Source organism: Cricetulus griseus, chromosome 4 (genome assembly GCF_003668045.3).
Source record: "Cricetulus griseus strain 17A/GY chromosome 4, alternate assembly CriGri-PICRH-1.0, whole genome shotgun sequence".
NCBI classification, from domain to species: Eukaryota; Metazoa; Chordata; class Mammalia; order Rodentia; family Cricetidae; genus Cricetulus; species Cricetulus griseus.
Genome location: NC_048597.1, coordinates 151,049,493 through 151,066,409, shown reverse-complemented (window position 1 = coordinate 151,066,409; position 16,917 = coordinate 151,049,493). Strand labels below are relative to the sequence as shown.

General features: G+C 44.9%; 2 non-coding genes and 1 pseudogene across 2 annotated transcripts; 1 reads left to right on the top strand and 2 right to left on the bottom strand.

The window, feature by feature from the left end:
- Nucleotides 1-5,889: 5,889 nt before the first annotated feature.
- On the bottom strand, nucleotides 5,890-5,961 carry LOC113831892. Its single transcript, XR_003484757.1, has one exon. It is a non-coding gene; the product is annotated as a small nucleolar RNA SNORD18 (small nucleolar RNA).
- Nucleotides 5,962-6,494: 533 nt separating this feature from the next.
- Nucleotides 6,495-6,593, bottom strand: LOC113831893. Its single transcript, XR_003484758.1, has one exon. It is a non-coding gene; the product is annotated as a small nucleolar RNA SNORD16 (small nucleolar RNA).
- Nucleotides 6,594-8,469: 1,876 nt separating this feature from the next.
- LOC103159733 lies at nucleotides 8,470-11,729 on the top strand (annotated as a pseudogene).
- Nucleotides 11,730-16,917: the final 5,188 nt, after the last annotated feature.

Sequence of the window (16,917 nt, the reverse complement as noted above, 5' to 3'; positions counted from 1 at the left end):
CTAGTACCCTCACAATGCTACTGTGAGTAGCAAAGGGAATGTTCAACAGGCCTGGACCTTCAGCTTGGGTCTTGCCCAGACTCTCAGCCTGCCCCAGCTGGCCTCAGCTGCCCCAGCTACATCCATTCTTCTTGGGAAGTGGAACATGGTGGGGAAGCTGGAACCTTTTATCAGCACTCTGGGGGAAAGAAGTTTAAGTGAGAAAAGGATTATATTTGTAAGTAATGACTAATTGAAGGCTTTGGAATTCTTGGAGGTTGTTTTTTTTTTTTTTCCCCTTTGTTGCTTAGTTCTCTGAGGTCATGGGTAGCAAGAGATAGCTCCATGAAGGCTGTGAATAGAGTCATTTGAGTTAGCTTCTTCTATTTCTCCATCTTATGGAGGTCTCCCCCCCCCCTTTTTAAATTAAATTTTACATTCCAATCCCAGTTTCCTCTTTCTCTCCTCCCATTACCCCCCTCCATCTGCTCTTCAGAGAAGGTAAGGCCTCCCCTAGGAAGTCTACTAAGTCTGTCCCATCATCTCATTGAGGACTAAGGCACCTCTCCACCCCCACATCCCTATGTCTAGGCTGGGCAAGGTATCTCTCCATATAGAATGGGCTCCACTAAGTTAGTTTGTGAATTAGTGTTAGGTCTTGGACCCACTGCCAGTGACCTCATATATTGTCCCAGAAGCACCATTGTAACCTATATTAAGGGAGTCTAGTTCTGTTTTATGCAGGTTCCCCATTTGTCAGACCTGAGTCAGTGATCTCTCACTAGCTTGGGTCAGCTGATTCTGTGGGTTTCACCATCATGGTCTTGACTCCTTTGTTCATATTATCTTTCCTCCCTCACTTCAGTTGTACTCTAGGAGCTTGGCCCATTGGTTAGTTGTGGATTTCTGCATCTGCTTACCTCTGCTTCTGGAAGAGGGTTCTAGCTTCTCTGGGGTTGTGGATTGTAGGCCAGGTATCTTTTGCTTTATGTCTAGTATCCACTTATGAATGAGTACATGCTAAATTTTGTCTTTCTGGTTTTGGGTTTCCTCATTCAGGATGGTTTTTTCTAGTTCTGTCCATTTGCCTGCGAATTTTTTTAGAGGGCTCTTAGTGTTCTGCTAAGTATGCTGGGAAGGGGCAGGTCTAATCTCATTAGGAATTGGGGATGTAGCTCAGATGGTACTGTTTTCGCCTACATGCATGAAGTCCTAGGTTTATCCTGGTGTGGTGGCCCATATTCTTAATCCCAGCACTTGGGAGTTGGTGGCAAGAGGATAAAAACTTCAGGATCATCCTAAACTACATAGCTAGTGTGGAGCCAGCCTGGATTCATGAGACCCTGTCTTTAAAAAGAAAGTAAATAATGGCAAAGAAGAATAGCTCATTTGCTTTTAAAACAAACTTCAGCTCTTACTGCCTAAGGTCCCAGCCTTGCCACAGATGGTCCTGTCACTGCTTGCTTCTCTGCAGGGCTCTTATTCTTCCCTCCTCGTCCCTCCTCTGATTCTCTTGGGCTCCCACCCCCACACCTGTCTCCTGCCCTTCTCTTCCTCGATGCCTACCCATTAAGTTCCATAGTAGGGAATGCAGCTTAACCTAAGAAACATGAGGGACCCACCGTAGAGGAATCCCCTGGAGGGCTGCCCTGCCTCTTTCAACTGCTTGCTAGCCTTGGCAGCTAAGCAGCAGCTGTCGGTGGGTGGCACCAGTCCAGCTCATTCAGAGAACTGAGGCACAATTCTGTCTGTTTTCATGGTCATACCTATGTATAGTGTCCCTCTGGGGATCACAGCCTTAAGGACAAAGGCTGCCCTTTTGCTGATTCCTTAGTGCAGTAATCCTATGTTTGTAGTATAAATAACAGCCCTCAGAGCATTTTATGCAGATCCCTTGTTTTAGCAGGTAGGAAATATCCAGAAGTCAAAATTGAAAATTTAGGGAGCTTTGAACAGTAGGTTTGTTTGTTTGTTGTTTTTCCACACAGGGTTTCCCTGTTTGGCTTTGGAGCCTGTCCTGGAACTTGCTCTGTGGACCAGGCTGGCCTCTAACTCACTGAGATCCGCCTGCCTCTGCTTCCCAAGATTTGAGATTAAAGGCTTGTGCTATAATCGCCCAGCCAAACAGTGGCTATTTTGGTGGCAGAAAAGAATACTTTATTCACTTGGGGTTTTTTTTTGTGTGTGTGTGTGTGTTTTGTTTTTGTTTTTTTGTTGTTGTTGTTTTTGTTTTTCGAGACAGGGTTTCTCTGTGCTTTGGAGGCTATCCTGGAACAAGCTCTTGTAGACCACGCTGGTCTCGAACTCACAGAGATCTGCCTGAATCTGCCTCTTGAGTGCTGGGACTAAAGGCGTGAGCCACCACTGCCCTGCTATCCACTTAGTTTTATATAAAACTTCTTTTGTTGTTATTTTGTTTTCCTTTTTGGTGCTGGTGATGGAACCCAGGCCTCAAAAATGCTGTGAGATAAGCATTCTTCCACTGCCCTACTCTTTGCTGTTTTTTCCAAGAAGAGATTCCTTGTTGCTAAAGAGAATATACTAGTAGGGCAGGAAAGGGAGCACCACTCAGTAATCCTGTGGGTTTCCTAGCAACTTGGGAGCCCAGTGTGTACTTAACACAGAATGCTGCTTGGCTTAGCAACTCCTGATCTTGAAAGGTTGGGAGAGAACTGGAGGTTTGAATAAGCCATTTGTTAGTTTTCAGACATCTGTACTGGCCTGCTGTAGGGAGCTGCAGAAAACCGCACCCAAAAGATGGCGCCGGTTTCTGCCCTCTGCCAGCCCGACGGCGAGCGCTCTCTGTGGTAAACAACTCCAAATATGGTAAAGGTCATGTATTCTCTTAATTCTGCTTGGAGACAACCTATCCTGGCGCGCCACGTAGGGTTAGGTGATTGGTAGATGTAGACTATATCAGGCCCCGTCTCCCTCGGCCCGGGGCCGCCGCCTCCATTATACATTGTACAAAGCAAAGAGGTTCCCGATTAAACTGTGTTTGAAGAAGATTCCTCGGTGTGGCGTCTTTCTTGCTGGTCAAGGGTGGACGCCGCAGCCTGCCCTTGGGGTTCTGACAGGATACGCCCTCAATTGCAGCCACTAAGAGCACCACCTGTGCACATTCACTGTGTTCCCTTTTAAAAGGTCCCTGCCTACCCACCCCCCCAAATCCTCTTTCCTCTCTTCAGATGCTCCTGTGCCTGGAGACCAGTCTTTCCTCTTCCCTTTTTATCATCCTTTTCCCTAATAAAAAACCTCCTCCATTTAACTCTGTTGCATGGTGTCTTTCTCTCTGGCTCCATTTTTTAAAAATTACAATATCATGGGCCTTTGATGTGAATCACCTTTGAGGCATCTGCTGGGACAGTGTGGGAAGAAGCTCAGATAAAACTCTCACCTTGGGAAGGGCGCTAAGAGGTAGTAGATACCAGATGTAGACACCAGAGGGTGAGTAGAAAGGATATTTCAGATGCAGGAAACAGCAAAAAGTTGGTAAGGCAGGACTTACACTAGGGCAGGCCAGTCTGGATTAGAGGGAGGGTATGGGAGGTATAAGAAACATTGGGAAGTTTGCAAAGCCAGGAAAGGGAGCTTTGGACTGGGTTGCAAGGCAGACGGGAACCACAGCAGTCTACAGGGGTTATCCTGGAGGAATTCTAGTTGCCATGTATACAGGGTAGAGTGATGAAATCTAGGGAGAGGATGGGTATGGCGGAGCAGGGGGGTGGGGGGTGGAGCTTTCCAAAGCCGAGAGCTTTGGAAAGCTAAATCAAGGTACCCCTGGAGATTAGGAAAAGAATTCATTCTGGTCTTGTTTGACATTTCAGACTGTCAAAGAAGAATTAGCTGGACTAACTGGGTGGGGGTAGGGTGAGGGGCATGCTCTGGTTGGTACTCCTGCAGCATACTTTAGGTCACTGGGAGGTGCTTCATGCTGTATAACTGGCTCTTGGGTCCCCAAGGGTCCGAACAGGGTAAAGCCCTTAAAAGTATCTTACTCTCATTATCTCCAGTGATCTCTGCAGCCTGGGGCAGGTCTAGGAGGCTGAAGCTGGAGCTCAGAAGGGAGAGCAGGATTATGTAAGCTTGAATGCAGAGGCCTGCTTGCCATGTGAATAGCAATCAGATGCTAAGACAGCTAGAGGCAGCTCAGCCTTGGAGAGCAGCAACTGCAGTGTGGAGGGAGAGAAGCAGCAATGCCAGCAAATGCAGCCACCCAGGAGGGGATGCACTGACCTTAGGAGGTCAAGGTAACCACCTCTGGAGATGGTGTATGTGTAGTACATATGTGGATTAGGCCTCTACTCTGTGGTGTGAGCTGCCCTGGTCAGAAAAACCAAGTGGACTTGCACAAGACTGTATGTAGTGTAGGTGACAGTTTCCAAACCAGTGTTCCTCTTTTGCTTCAGGTCATATCAGAAAGGCCATGGGAAGCATCTGAGATGTGTGAGGGGTATTGAGGAGAAGGCTCATGTTGAAAGCCTCCTATGTCTGTGCTACCCCTACCAGGCCCTATGGGCACATCACACCCCTGATCTTCCTAGGTTGGTCCCATTTCCTGAACATGTGACCTATGAGGTCTGTCCTCTTATGAGGTCTCTGCTTATAAGAAGAGCCTCTTGTAAGTTGCTGTTGGAGAAGGGACAGCTAGCCTCTCCCCTCCCACCTATTGTTAAAGTAGCTCTCCAGTGGTAATCCTTGTGGGTGTGTCCGAACACCTGCACATAGTGCGTTCCTTTCTGCTGTCACCTGGCTGTGGACGACCTAGTATTATGTATGCACTTACTTATTCATTGACTCATCTCCTCACACCAGTAGCATGTGAGCTGGACATTACTGGGAACTTGGCAGCAAGTTCCCGTTCTTTCCCTGGTAGTGCAGGGTGCCTATTTGAGGCAGGTGCTCAGTGACCAGTAGGTGAGAGACTGTTGAGGAAAGTGGAAGCTAGGAAAGTGGTAGGATGCTAGACAAAGGGCATCTATGCGACCTCAAATAATCCCCAGGCCCTTAGATCTGCATTGGAAGTGGGGGAAGAACCTGATGCATTTAAGATTCCTTATAGTGAGCCAGGTGGTGGTGGCACACACCTTTAATCCCAGCACTCCGGAGGCAGAGGCAGGTGGATCCCTGTGAGTTCAAGGACAGCCTTGTCTACAGAGAGAGTACCAGGATAGCTTCCAGAGCTACATAGAGAAGCCCTGTCTTGAACTATCCCCCCCCAAAAAAAGATTACTCTTAGTGCTTGAACTCTGAGGACCTCTGTGGGAGGCAGAGTTGCAGAGAGGTTTCTGGCTCCTTAGAGATACACACTATGGTATGCTTTGTGTATCAGATGCACATCTACAGTGAATTAGATATGCCCATTCTGTGGGGTTCGTATTGGCTTGGGCTTTAACAAGGTGAGACAAACTGATCGCCCTCCCTACCTTGCTGGAGGTAAATCATTAGAATTGCATTTCAAATGTGTTAACTCTCCAGGTACATAAGAGTTTTTACACCCTCAAAATGGGAAATGTAAAAATCCAATGCATAATTTAGGAATATAAATCTAAATCAAGTGTCAATATAAATATACACTCTAGGCATCTATGCACAATAAATATAGGAAACTCACTCACTTATAGTTACTCTTGAGGGAAGCAGCCTTACGCCAAGTGCCATACAACTCATCTAACTTTCAGAAGGCACTCTCAGTCCAAATGCAGAAACGTCCCACATGTCTACCAGGAGCAAGTTTCAAAATGTTCAGTTTGCTTACATTGAGCAGAGTAATACCTTCAAAGGCAAGGAAGAATCAGTCTGTATTCAATCAACAGGGGAATACAACTTTATGGCTCATTGAGCTACACAAGGCACTCAAGTCTAATGAATTGTGAAGTTCAAGCCTTCATGGTGGAACTCACTCATCTAGGAATCAGAACTTCCACAAAATCATGTTTATTTCAGAAACACGGACCATGACGTGGAATTACATCATTACCGAAGCTGAGCGAGTGTGTACCAAACAGGCAGTTAAAACCTTTAACATTGTCAAGTGGTGGTGACGCACTTCACAGCACTTGCCCCACACAGGTGGTGCTCTGAATTTGAGGCCAGGCTGGTCTACAGAGCTAGTTCCAGGACAGGCCCCAAAGCTACAGAGAATCCCTGCCTCAAAAATCTTTAACATTATAAGATTTACCAGGGATGTTCCTGAAGGCCTTGATGATAACATTATCCTCATTATAGATGATGCAGGGTCCCCTGCACTGGATACGTCTTCGGTTTCTCATTTTGCCTTTGCCCGCTCTCATTCTCTGAGAGGCATAGACCTATAGAGGGAGCAGCCTTAGTATTCTGATCAAGGTATAACCTTTCCATCAGCTCTTCAGCTTAAAAATAAACAAAAACCCATGCTGGAGAAGTCTCAAGCAGATAGAGGCATTCTCAGCCAAACCTGATGGTTGATCCCCGGGACTCACAATTCTTTGTTATTATTTCACATTTCATATCTCAGTTACTAAAGGGTTATGACTTGCTCAGTAACAATTTTCGTCAACCTTCTGAATCAGCATACTGACAGCAGGCAACTGTCACTGAAAACAGAGTAGGACGCAAATTACAACATCATTGCAAGCAAAACCGCACTGTATCAAGCATGTCCTGTAAGAAAGTAATTCCTGCAAGTTCTCCTCTTACACACAAATGACAAATGTGATACAGTAGTGGTTATATAAATATTGTATTTTTTTGTTTTCTAAATAACACAAATTAAATCTACGCTGTACTAGAGATATGTTACCTACAGAGAACAGGTTAATACAACTACTCTCAACTATGGATCTTTCACAGAGATTCCTATAATCCATCTCTAATCAAAACTAAAAGCTGACCCACTAATCCTTTTAATTAAAATCTGACAGCATGTTGAATAGTAAATGTGAAGAAAGAAAGAAACCAGCAGCTGAGAAGAAACCTATCACAGAGGAAAAAAAAGCCTGCTGCTTAGAATTGTTAAAGTCTGTTTCATTCTATAAAGCAAAGAAAGACAGCCTATTTGAATAAACCTTTTCAAAGATACAGAGAAACAATTTGTGTGAATCTTAATTGTGAATGTTTCCAAGATCTCTCATCCCCCTTTGTAGAATGAGTGGTGCCATGACACTTAGAAATAATGGGGTTCTGGGTATCCAAGCTTAGGTCATCAGGGTTGCAGAAAGAACAACAGTTTTAGTTTTTAGTATCATTCAGTGTAGGCTGTACATCTGTTGCACATTATAGTCTTGTACAAAATTGAGATTTTCACCAAACCTGTATACAGTGATTTTTTTTTTCTTCCTGAGACAGGGTTTCTCTGTATTGATTTAGAGCTTGTCTTTGTACTCACTCTGTAGGTCAGGCTGCCTCTGCTCCCTAGTGCTGGGATTAAAGGAATGAACCACCACGCCTGGCCACTGAAGTCATTTCTGACTAGCTTTTAGAACTGGTCCCATGAAAAGGCCACAGTAACCATCAGAGGGCATGTTGGCCCTCTATAGGTGTGGTATCCGTGGGAGTGAAGTACTTAAACTAGTTGTATTAACCAGCAGTGATGTTTCCTCATCTAAACATGTCAATCTGGTCATCTGACAATTGACGTGATTTCTTGTTGCCTTCGTGGTAATTTGGTCAAAACCATTAGCAGTCATAGTAAGCCCTGAAAAAACAAGTCTCCATTATGATGGGACAGACTTAGTAGACTTCCTATGGGAGGCCTTACCCCTCTCTGTGCAGAGTATGGGAGGGTCAACTGGGATTGGAATGTAAGAAATAAAATAGAGGAAAAATAGATCTTGATTGTAATTTAGGCTTTTTCATGCCCTGCAAAGTGGGACCTTAAAGGTTTGAAGTTAGAAGTTGGTTTATGCCTGCAAATGTCTCCATCTTTCGGGTTTTTTTGTTTGTTTTGGTTTTTTTCGAGACAGAGTTTCTCTGTGACCTTGGAGGCTGTTCTGGAACTCGCTCTAGGCTGGCCTCGAACTCAGAGATTCGCCTGCCTCTGACTCATGAGTGCTGGGATTAAAGGCGTGCACCACCAACGCCTGGCTGTCCTCAGCTTTTGTAAAGCCATTTGGTACAAGTGCGGCCGTGGTTGGCGGTGATAGTGGATGCCTTTTAACTCCAGCACTCCCGAGGCAGCACCAGGCTGATCTGGAGGCCAACCTAGTCTGCAAAGGTACACAGAGAAAGCCTTTCTCGAAAACCCGCTAAAAAAAGGGCTAAGGTCGTAATTGACTTCCTGAGGCCTAGGAAAGGAGTTTACTCAGTTTCATGTTCAGGAACCAGCAACAGAATTGAACCTCCAAGTTCCTTGGTTTTCCACTATCCTGTTTCAGACTCCCGGGGGACACTAAACCCATATTAAGTGGATTGAAGAGGATAGTCTGGCGGATCAATGCCTGCTTCCGATAGTCGGAAGTGACGTCATCACTTGGCGCAGGGCAAAAGACAGCGGCCTAACGAAGTGAAAGGATGTTTAGCCGGCTACAGGAGCTTCGCAAGGAGGAGGAGACCCTGCTGCGTCTAAAGGCGGCCCTGCACGACCAACTGAACCGCCTCAAGGTGAGCTAGCCGCCCTCCAGCAGCAGCCCCTCGCGGGCCTCAGGGCCCATGCGGTAGAGCTCCTCGCAGTGAAGCTTCCTCCCCACCGCTCAGTCCTCTAGGTCTTCAGCGGCTCAGCCCCCTAAGCCCACCTCTGGCTCGCTAGCTCCCGCCAGAGCTGCTGGTTACTAGTGTTTGTATACACTGGAAAGGACTTTAGTGTTTAGATCCTTCTGGGGTGCTAATGAGGTCTGGGAAAGAAACTTGTTCCGTAGAGTTTTCAGGAGCAGATACTGACTTAGTAGGAGGAACCCAGAATTACATTTACCTAGACCAGGGCATAATTTTTGGCCCCTGTGAAATGACGATGGTAATCCCAGCACCTCACTCCTATGCAAGATCTTGAAATATAAGTGACATGAGGATTACAGAAACCCTTTATAAACTGAACTTGTATACAGTGGTATAGAAAATGATAAACGATTTTCCTAAAGGCGGTTATAAACGGCTCACACTTACTGCACCTAATGATTGTGTGTTGATGATTATTTCCCAAACACAAGTACCCTGATGCTCCAGGAAACATCTGCATTTTCTGATCTTCTGTCTTCACTTTCTCATTCATGTGTAGACAAACTCAGGCCTAGGACATCCATCTGTGTCTGTGGAGCCAGCTTACCCCTGACTTTTTTGGGGGTGGGGTGGAGGGAGGGAGAGGGAGGAGAAGGGAGAGGGAGAGACTGACTGAGACTGGCCTGGAACCTTCTCTGTAGCCCAGGTTGGTCTCATGCTTGCGATCATTTTGCCTCCTCCAGTGCTGGGATTACAGGAATGCAATTGCACAACAAGCTACACCTGACTATATATATTTATCTATCTTTTTGTCTGTTTATCTATGTCTTTTGCTTGTTTAAATTTTATATCTATTGGTGTATGTAATTTTGTCACCTATTGCATGTATGTCTGTGCAATACGTTTATGCCTAGTGTCTGGAGAGGGCAGTAGGAGGTGCTTGGATAACCTGGAACTGGATTACCTCACAACTAGGTGGTTGTGAGCTACCATATTTGGGCTGGGAATAGAACCCAGACTCTCTGGAAGTGCTCTTAACTCCACTGATTCATCACCCTGGCCCCTATACCTGGCTTTTTAGTGGTGTGCCTGCATTTCCTCACTGAGTTGCTTGGTTGTGGGGTGTGGAAGCCTGCAGCTTTGCTAAACATTTAGAAAGCCCTTCATTTAAAAAACAAACAAACAAACAAAAAAAACAGGTAAGCAGAGGCAGGTTCATCTCTAAATGCAGGGCCAGCCTGCTTTTCAGAGTGAGTTCCAGGACAGCTAGGTTTACACATAGGAACCCTGTGTGAAAAAAGCAGGTAAAGCTGTGTAGGGAACCTCAAAGTTGGCTCAATACACTGCAAGACCAAGTTCTCAGCACAAAGGAGATTCATTTGCCCCAGAGGGAGAGGTGGCAGGGAATAAGAGACAAAGGCAGGAGATTTGAGGATGAGGGGCAATGGAAAGGTAACAAGGGAAAGGGGACAAAAGAATTTGTCCCTTAGGACAAAGGACTGCCTCTGGATAGAGACAAGATAGACATGGCCTATAGGAATATAGCATCTTATAAAGGTACAAGAGGAAACCTCGTGTAGGATGGGGTGTTTAATTTTAATTGGGCATGTTAATTAGATAAGCCAAGGGGAGCTTTTGATTGTTGGACCTTTGATAGCTGGACCTTAGTAGTCAGCCTCAGGAGGAGGAATTGGCCAAATAAGGAATGGACCATGGGGGCTAGCTTCAGGAATGTAATCTAATGGTTTTAAGTAAGGCAGAGGGAATGGGGAGAAGGGCAAGGCCTGCCAAAGCCACATACTCCATCTAGTGGCTCTTCAGGCCTAGTGTAGTGGTGCACACCTTTACTCCCAGCACTTAGGAAGCAGAGGCAGGCAGATTCTATGAGTTCAAGGCCAGCCTGGCCTACATACAGAATTATGGGACAACCAGAACTAGATGGTGAAACCCTGTCTGGGGTGGGGTGGGGAACAGGTAAAGGTTAAAAAACGCCCTCTACCTTTCTGGAGCAGTCCTCAGATTGGAAGCAGTTTCCTCTCATGATGCCAACCTTTACAGCATCCAGTGGAATTCACTCACTTTGGTACCCCAGCAGACTATTCAGTAAAATGTCCTCATCTCTTCTTCCCTAGGTGGAAGATTTGGCCCTCCAGTCAATGATAAGTTCTCGAAGAGGGACTGAGACGCTGTCTTCTCAGCCTGCACCTGAACAGTTATATGATGTAAGTTTAGTTAACAGCTGGCTTCCAGATAGTGTGGAGTCCCATTGTTGCCTTGCTGCATGGGTTAGCGAATGCTGTATACCACATTATCAAGTCCAAAGGACCCTGGAAAATGCCAATCAAATATTTGGGGCATGAGGGAATTATCTGTGGATTGAACCTGGGAGCTTATACATGGTAAGCAAGCAGGAGCTACATCTCCAGACCCTCAATATTGTAGTTCAATAAATAGCTAATCTACATTAATCTATCAGGCAATAGCTTGTCTTTTTTACCTGTCAGATTTAAGCAGCCTCTACTCTTGTATTGTACACTACTATTCCCGTCCTTCCCAGTTACTCAGACTACTCCTTTATTTCCAGTCATTCAAGTGAACCCCAAGAAACTGGTAATGATTATTGTGCTAGAGGTCATGGTGAGTTTTGTGTTGAAGCAGTGTCTTATATACCCAGGCTGGCCACCTTCTTATCTGGGATTATAGGCATGTGCCCCACAAATGAAATTTGATTTTAAAAGAATTTGCTGAGGATTTTGTTTGTGTGTGTTTTTGAGAGGGTTTTCTCTGTGGCTTTGGAGGCTCTCCTGGAACTAGCTCTTGTATACCAGACTGGTCTCGAACTCACAGAGATCTGCCTGCCTCTGCCTCCCAAATGCTGGGATTAAAGGCGTGCGCCACCACTGCCCTTGGAATTTGCTGTTTTGAAGAAGAAAAAAAGAATGTGCTGTTTTGAGACTCAGCTCCCTCCTAGTAATGTGCATGTTCTTGTTTTACACAGATGTCAGTGCATGTGGACAATGAAGCATCAATCAAACCACACTGAAGCTGAGCACAAGGAGCCCTATGGAGGAAGAGGAGGAGGAGGAAGAGGAAGAATCTGATTCGTAAAGGCAGACAAGAACTAGTGTTAATTTTACAAACTAAAGTTTTAAATCTCAAGCACTTGCCTTGGGTCCCGGGGCTTATGTGAAAGCGTGAATGGGAATATACACTTGTTTTAAAGTGTCTACCATACAAATATCAAGACCTGAGTTTGAGTCCCCAAACCTGTGTAAAAACCTGGGCACAGTATTACATGCCTGTAACCCCAGCACTGAGGATAGGGAGACCAAAGATCGCTGAAGCTGTGTGGCCAGCCCGTCTATTGAAACCAGTGAGCTTCGGGTTCACTGACCAACTGTATCTGAAGAAAATAGTGATGGTGGGAGTGGAGGTGCACATCTTTAATCCCAGTACTCAGGGTTTAGAATAGTGCTAGTGTACAGCAAGCTACAAAGATTTTTTTTTTTTCCTGCTCAAATATATGAAACAATTCAAGGTCAACTTCAGAGGACTGGGAAAAAGTAGATTGCTATCTAAAAGATCTTTAGAGAATAAGAAGTTTTGACATATACACAACTGTAATCCCAGGCTATGATATTCTCTAGCAAGAATGACAGTCATCCACTGAAGCCAGCCAGGACTATAGCCAAAGCAAAACACAATGCAAAGTCTTAGCATGGCTTAATCTCTAGAGCATTGTGCTAAGTGAAATAAACTAGTCATTCTATTCCATCTTTTTCCTGAAAAAGGCAAACACTATACAAATTGAAATAGTTTTAGTCATTACTAGGGACAATGGTATGGGAAGTGATTGGGGGATGCAGAGGCAGGATGTCAGGCCAGTGTGATGGTCTACATGGCAAGTTCTGGGACAGCCAGGACTACATAAAAGGGACCCTGTCTCAAAAAAGGAAAAATGCCATGCAGTGGTGGTGCACTCATATAATCCCAGCACTCAGGAGGCAGAGACAGGTGGGTCTCTGTGAGTTCAGGTCAGTCTGGTCTTACCCTGCCTGGGGAGTGGAGGGGGGATGGCTGGGGCAGGTGGGATGTTGGGGGGGAGAGGGAAGAGGGAGAAGGGATTGATATCTAAAGCAAGCTTGTTCCTAATTTGAACTAATAAAAAAAGTCATCTTTATGGCTGGCTATTTTCTACTGACTTCAATTTAAAGGTTCAGCCAGCAATAATTTGATAATTAACAAAGATGACAGACAGGTGGTGACAGGAACAAGTCCCAGAAGATGGATCTTCCTAAATTATTTCAATACAACAGGAAGTGACCAAGCATCTGACCAGATAAAGGGAGCAAAAGGAAAGCAGAACACCATGTTCAGAGAAGAGCAACTTGTGAATACATCAGTGTCTTCAGTCTAGTACAAGGGGAAACCTCAAAGCTAGGCATCTAGTTTTCTCTAAGAGGGGCAATGAAGCAAGATGTATTTGAGTTTCTATAAATTAACCAGCTTTCTCCTAAGCTCTATGGCAAGGCATAATTTAGCCAGAATAGAGTCGCAGCAGGGGGAGGGATGGTGGTGTGATGGGGTGGTGGAGACACTACTGGTCATAGCAGATCAAGGGTGTGACCACACCCAGCTAGTTGCAGCTCTAGAGCTGACTGGACCAGTCCACTTGAGAGTTATCTCCAAGTCTTCTAATTATGGATGATTTGCAGGAGTCAAAGAGACCCCCATTATCGGCTGCCTCAAAACAGGCCCAACACTTAAATTGCTTTAACTAGATTGGGGGCACTATTGTGTGCAGAACTAGGCTATGTTAAGACTAGACTAGCCTCAAACTCTACATCTCGCCTTCTGTGCCTCCCAAGTTCTGGTATATTAAAAGGCATTTTCCAACACACCCAGTCTTGGATTCTATTTTTATGGCTGAATAGGACACTGAAACAAATACTGCTTTATTTCTCTGAACACTGATACTTGATCCTTCCTTATAGTTCCAAATCAGGCAGTATCTGGCTCCCATTGCTGGCATGTACAGAGGAAACCATGTGACATCTGATACAATGCTGATTTTGAGATCCTGAGGAAGAGCTCTATATGTGCTCGAGAATTAACTTGTAATACATGAAGGACCCGGCCAATTAGAGAGCCTCTTGGAGCCAAGATGACTTAAACAGGTTCCAGTGGAGTTTAGAGGTTCAAATAAGGTTGGCATCTAGGTTCATTCATTGATAACTATTCATACCACCTTGCCAGCTTCATCTCTAGGTAGCACTTCCCACTGCTCGGCAAGTGCATGGGGGATTGCTTACCAAGTACACTCACCATGTTTTGATTTGTCTTGCATTAATTAACAGTGAACTCAAATAACAGATTCTGCTCTAGGATTCAAGACTCTTGGGACAGGATGTCAGGCCTAATTAGGTTCCTCAAAGTTGGCAAGACTCCTCCCAGGCTACAATGCTAAGCCTGTGGCTATTAAGTCTTGACAATGGTATTCATGTTCCAGTATCAGAATCCAGAAGAGATGCCAAGAGGATTCTAACATGTTCTCTCATGTTTTTGTCTTTTTCCCAGTGACAATTTGGTAAAGCCTAAATGACATTGGCAGTGGTCAGACTACCTCTTCGCCTACCTCACTAATTCTTAAGGCTGTGAACTCCACACTGGTTGTAAATACTTAGACCACCTTTGTCCTGAGAGCAGCTGACCAAACCCACCCAAGATTAGGTGGAGGTAGGGGGTAAATTAGTTGCTCTTAGAAGGACCCAAAACCAAAACCTTGGTTCAAAAGGCCTTTGGGCAATATTTTTGGTAGTTGGAACTATTGTAGCACATACTTCAGGAGCTCGGCCACATTAAGCCCAGCCTGTAGAGGTGTACAGGTGAAAAAGCCACTATGGTCAGAGCACCTGGATTCTGACCATCCAACTCCCAAACGGAGAGTCATCACTCCAGTTCCTTCACTGGCTTGCACCTCTCCATTGCACAGATCAATGGAGACAAGTTTCAGAGACCTTGGGCCATGGAACACAAGTCTCTATCTTGAGCCTTCAACAACTTCTGTCTAAGTTTAAAATAGAAAATTTGCTGAACCAAGTTCAGATTTGGTAGGAGTTCTGAGAATCTGGTCAATTCTCAAGGGCTGGAGGTTGCAGCATTCTTCAAATAGCACAGGTTCTCCAAGAGCTTTCTTGAGTTGCTTCTGCTGTTCAGACAGATCGGGGCTTCTGAAGCCTTGAACTTACAAGATGAGTTTAAACACAGAATCCTCAGCTTCAATGAGTTTAAGTCACAGCTTCATACACACTGAAGGACTTCAAGAGAGATGCCTGAACAGCTGAGACCTTGTCAGTGGCCCAAAGCCCTGTTCTGGCATTACTAGAACATATGAAGATCTAATAACCCAAACATTAAAGATTATGTGACCACATTCTGTATACACGCAAAGAGATCATGAAGTACCTTTTAAACTTTTTCTGCAGAAAATTGTAAACTCAAATGCTGAAAGACTTCAAAAGTTGAGGTTCCACATACTGATATAATCAGCCCTGGAATATGTTCAATAAGACCTATTAAAAGACCCTAGAAACATTCAGGCTCCTCCATTCACCAAGACCCTGAGACTGCTTATATCTGCTTTTAGTAAGCAGGTCCTGAGCTCCTAATCTTCCTCACGAGTACTTCCTCATCTCAGTACTCAAGAGCTAGCCAAAGACTTGTCTGAGAAATGGCAGATGAGTGCAAAGATATCAGAGATTACCAGAAGCATGTTTGACAAAAAATAGATTCAAGGAAGTACACTCCAATCTCCAAGCTTCCAAGAAGCTCCAACTTCAAGCACAAAGGAAGCAACAGGGAAATGAGGTCCTCTCCAAAATGTTCTAAAAATCAGAACACAGTTTCTCATGGATACAAGCCATCAATTGTCCCAGAATTCATTTGCCCTACCTAGGGAAACTGTCAAGACACTGGCAGCTGTTTCAGAGCCAGGAGAAGTTCCAGTTGACCAGAATCTGTCACCCGAGGAATGCACTACATAGAGGAAGCTTGGTTAATTCAAAATTGTGGCCATTAAAGGAGACACCAAATCACGCTTAGATAACATGTCTGAAGAAGCCTCACAGCCAAGGGCTTCACAAGAGATTGGAGATAGCAGAGGGTAGACTGAGGATTCTCAGAGTCAATTGTCATTGATCACAAGGACCAAGAGAATACAAAAGGTGGAGAGGCAGGTGAAGGACATGCTCCTAGACACTCCAGCAGTGGACAAGATGACAACCACATGTCAATGTGACTTTCGATCATCTCTCCAGAGAACTCAAGATTCAGCATATGAACAAAGCTCAGCTGGAACTCAAAATGCTGCATCAGAAAACATGCCTGGAGGAGGTCACTTTCACCTTCCTATTTTAATGGTTTTTATTCATGCTCCATCTCTCTCCCCCAAGTACAAAAGGGCACAGGTAAGTAAGGATGGATGAATTTGGGTGGTGTTTTTCACACCAGTTCCATATCCACAGCTTGGAAAGAATAGATCTTAAGGCATATGCATTGCCTCATTTCCAAAGTTGATCCGAATTCCATGTAATGAAGGCCTTAAGAGCAATGAACATATTGGATTGGAAGCAAAGACTACCCAGTAGTTGTTTCCTACTTTCCAAGAAGTAGGAGGGGATTCCTTAAGTCAGACTTTCTATTCTCTGGGTTATTTTCCCTTCAGAAATTGAACTGCTTCCAAGCTAGGTGTCATAGGAAACTTGGCAAGATCCTACTGTCTCCACTCCCTAAGAAAGTCACTTGACCATCCCATGTGTGTAGTGTTTTTACTCTTTTGGCTCTTTGACTCTTTTGGGGACCACCATCCAGCTCCCAAATACAAACAGGCTTATTTTCTTTCTTATGAATGCCTGGAAGTAAGAGACACTAGGCCCCATCCACACTCCTACAGCTGGCAGTGCAAAGTCTGATAAGGAATGAAAGCTTGGCCATCTCTACTTGCCAATGGTATTCTGCCCCACACCACCCACTCTCTGAGGAAGTAAACTCCCAGAAGAGAGAAGAATGATTTAGGTCCTGCCAGCTGACTGACTCTACCCTGTCCTTCCTGTTGAGTTGCTGATGAACAACCCCAATTTGGGAAGACATACCTGGCTATACTGGATGGAACAGACACATGGCTGTGAAGGAGTTTTTTCCTTGAATGGTTGGTTGGGGAATGTGCACCATGGAGACAGCTCAGCAGAAACTTTGCCAGAGAAACAAAGAGCAAAGTTCTTTCTAGATCCATACTGAGGCAGCATTTGA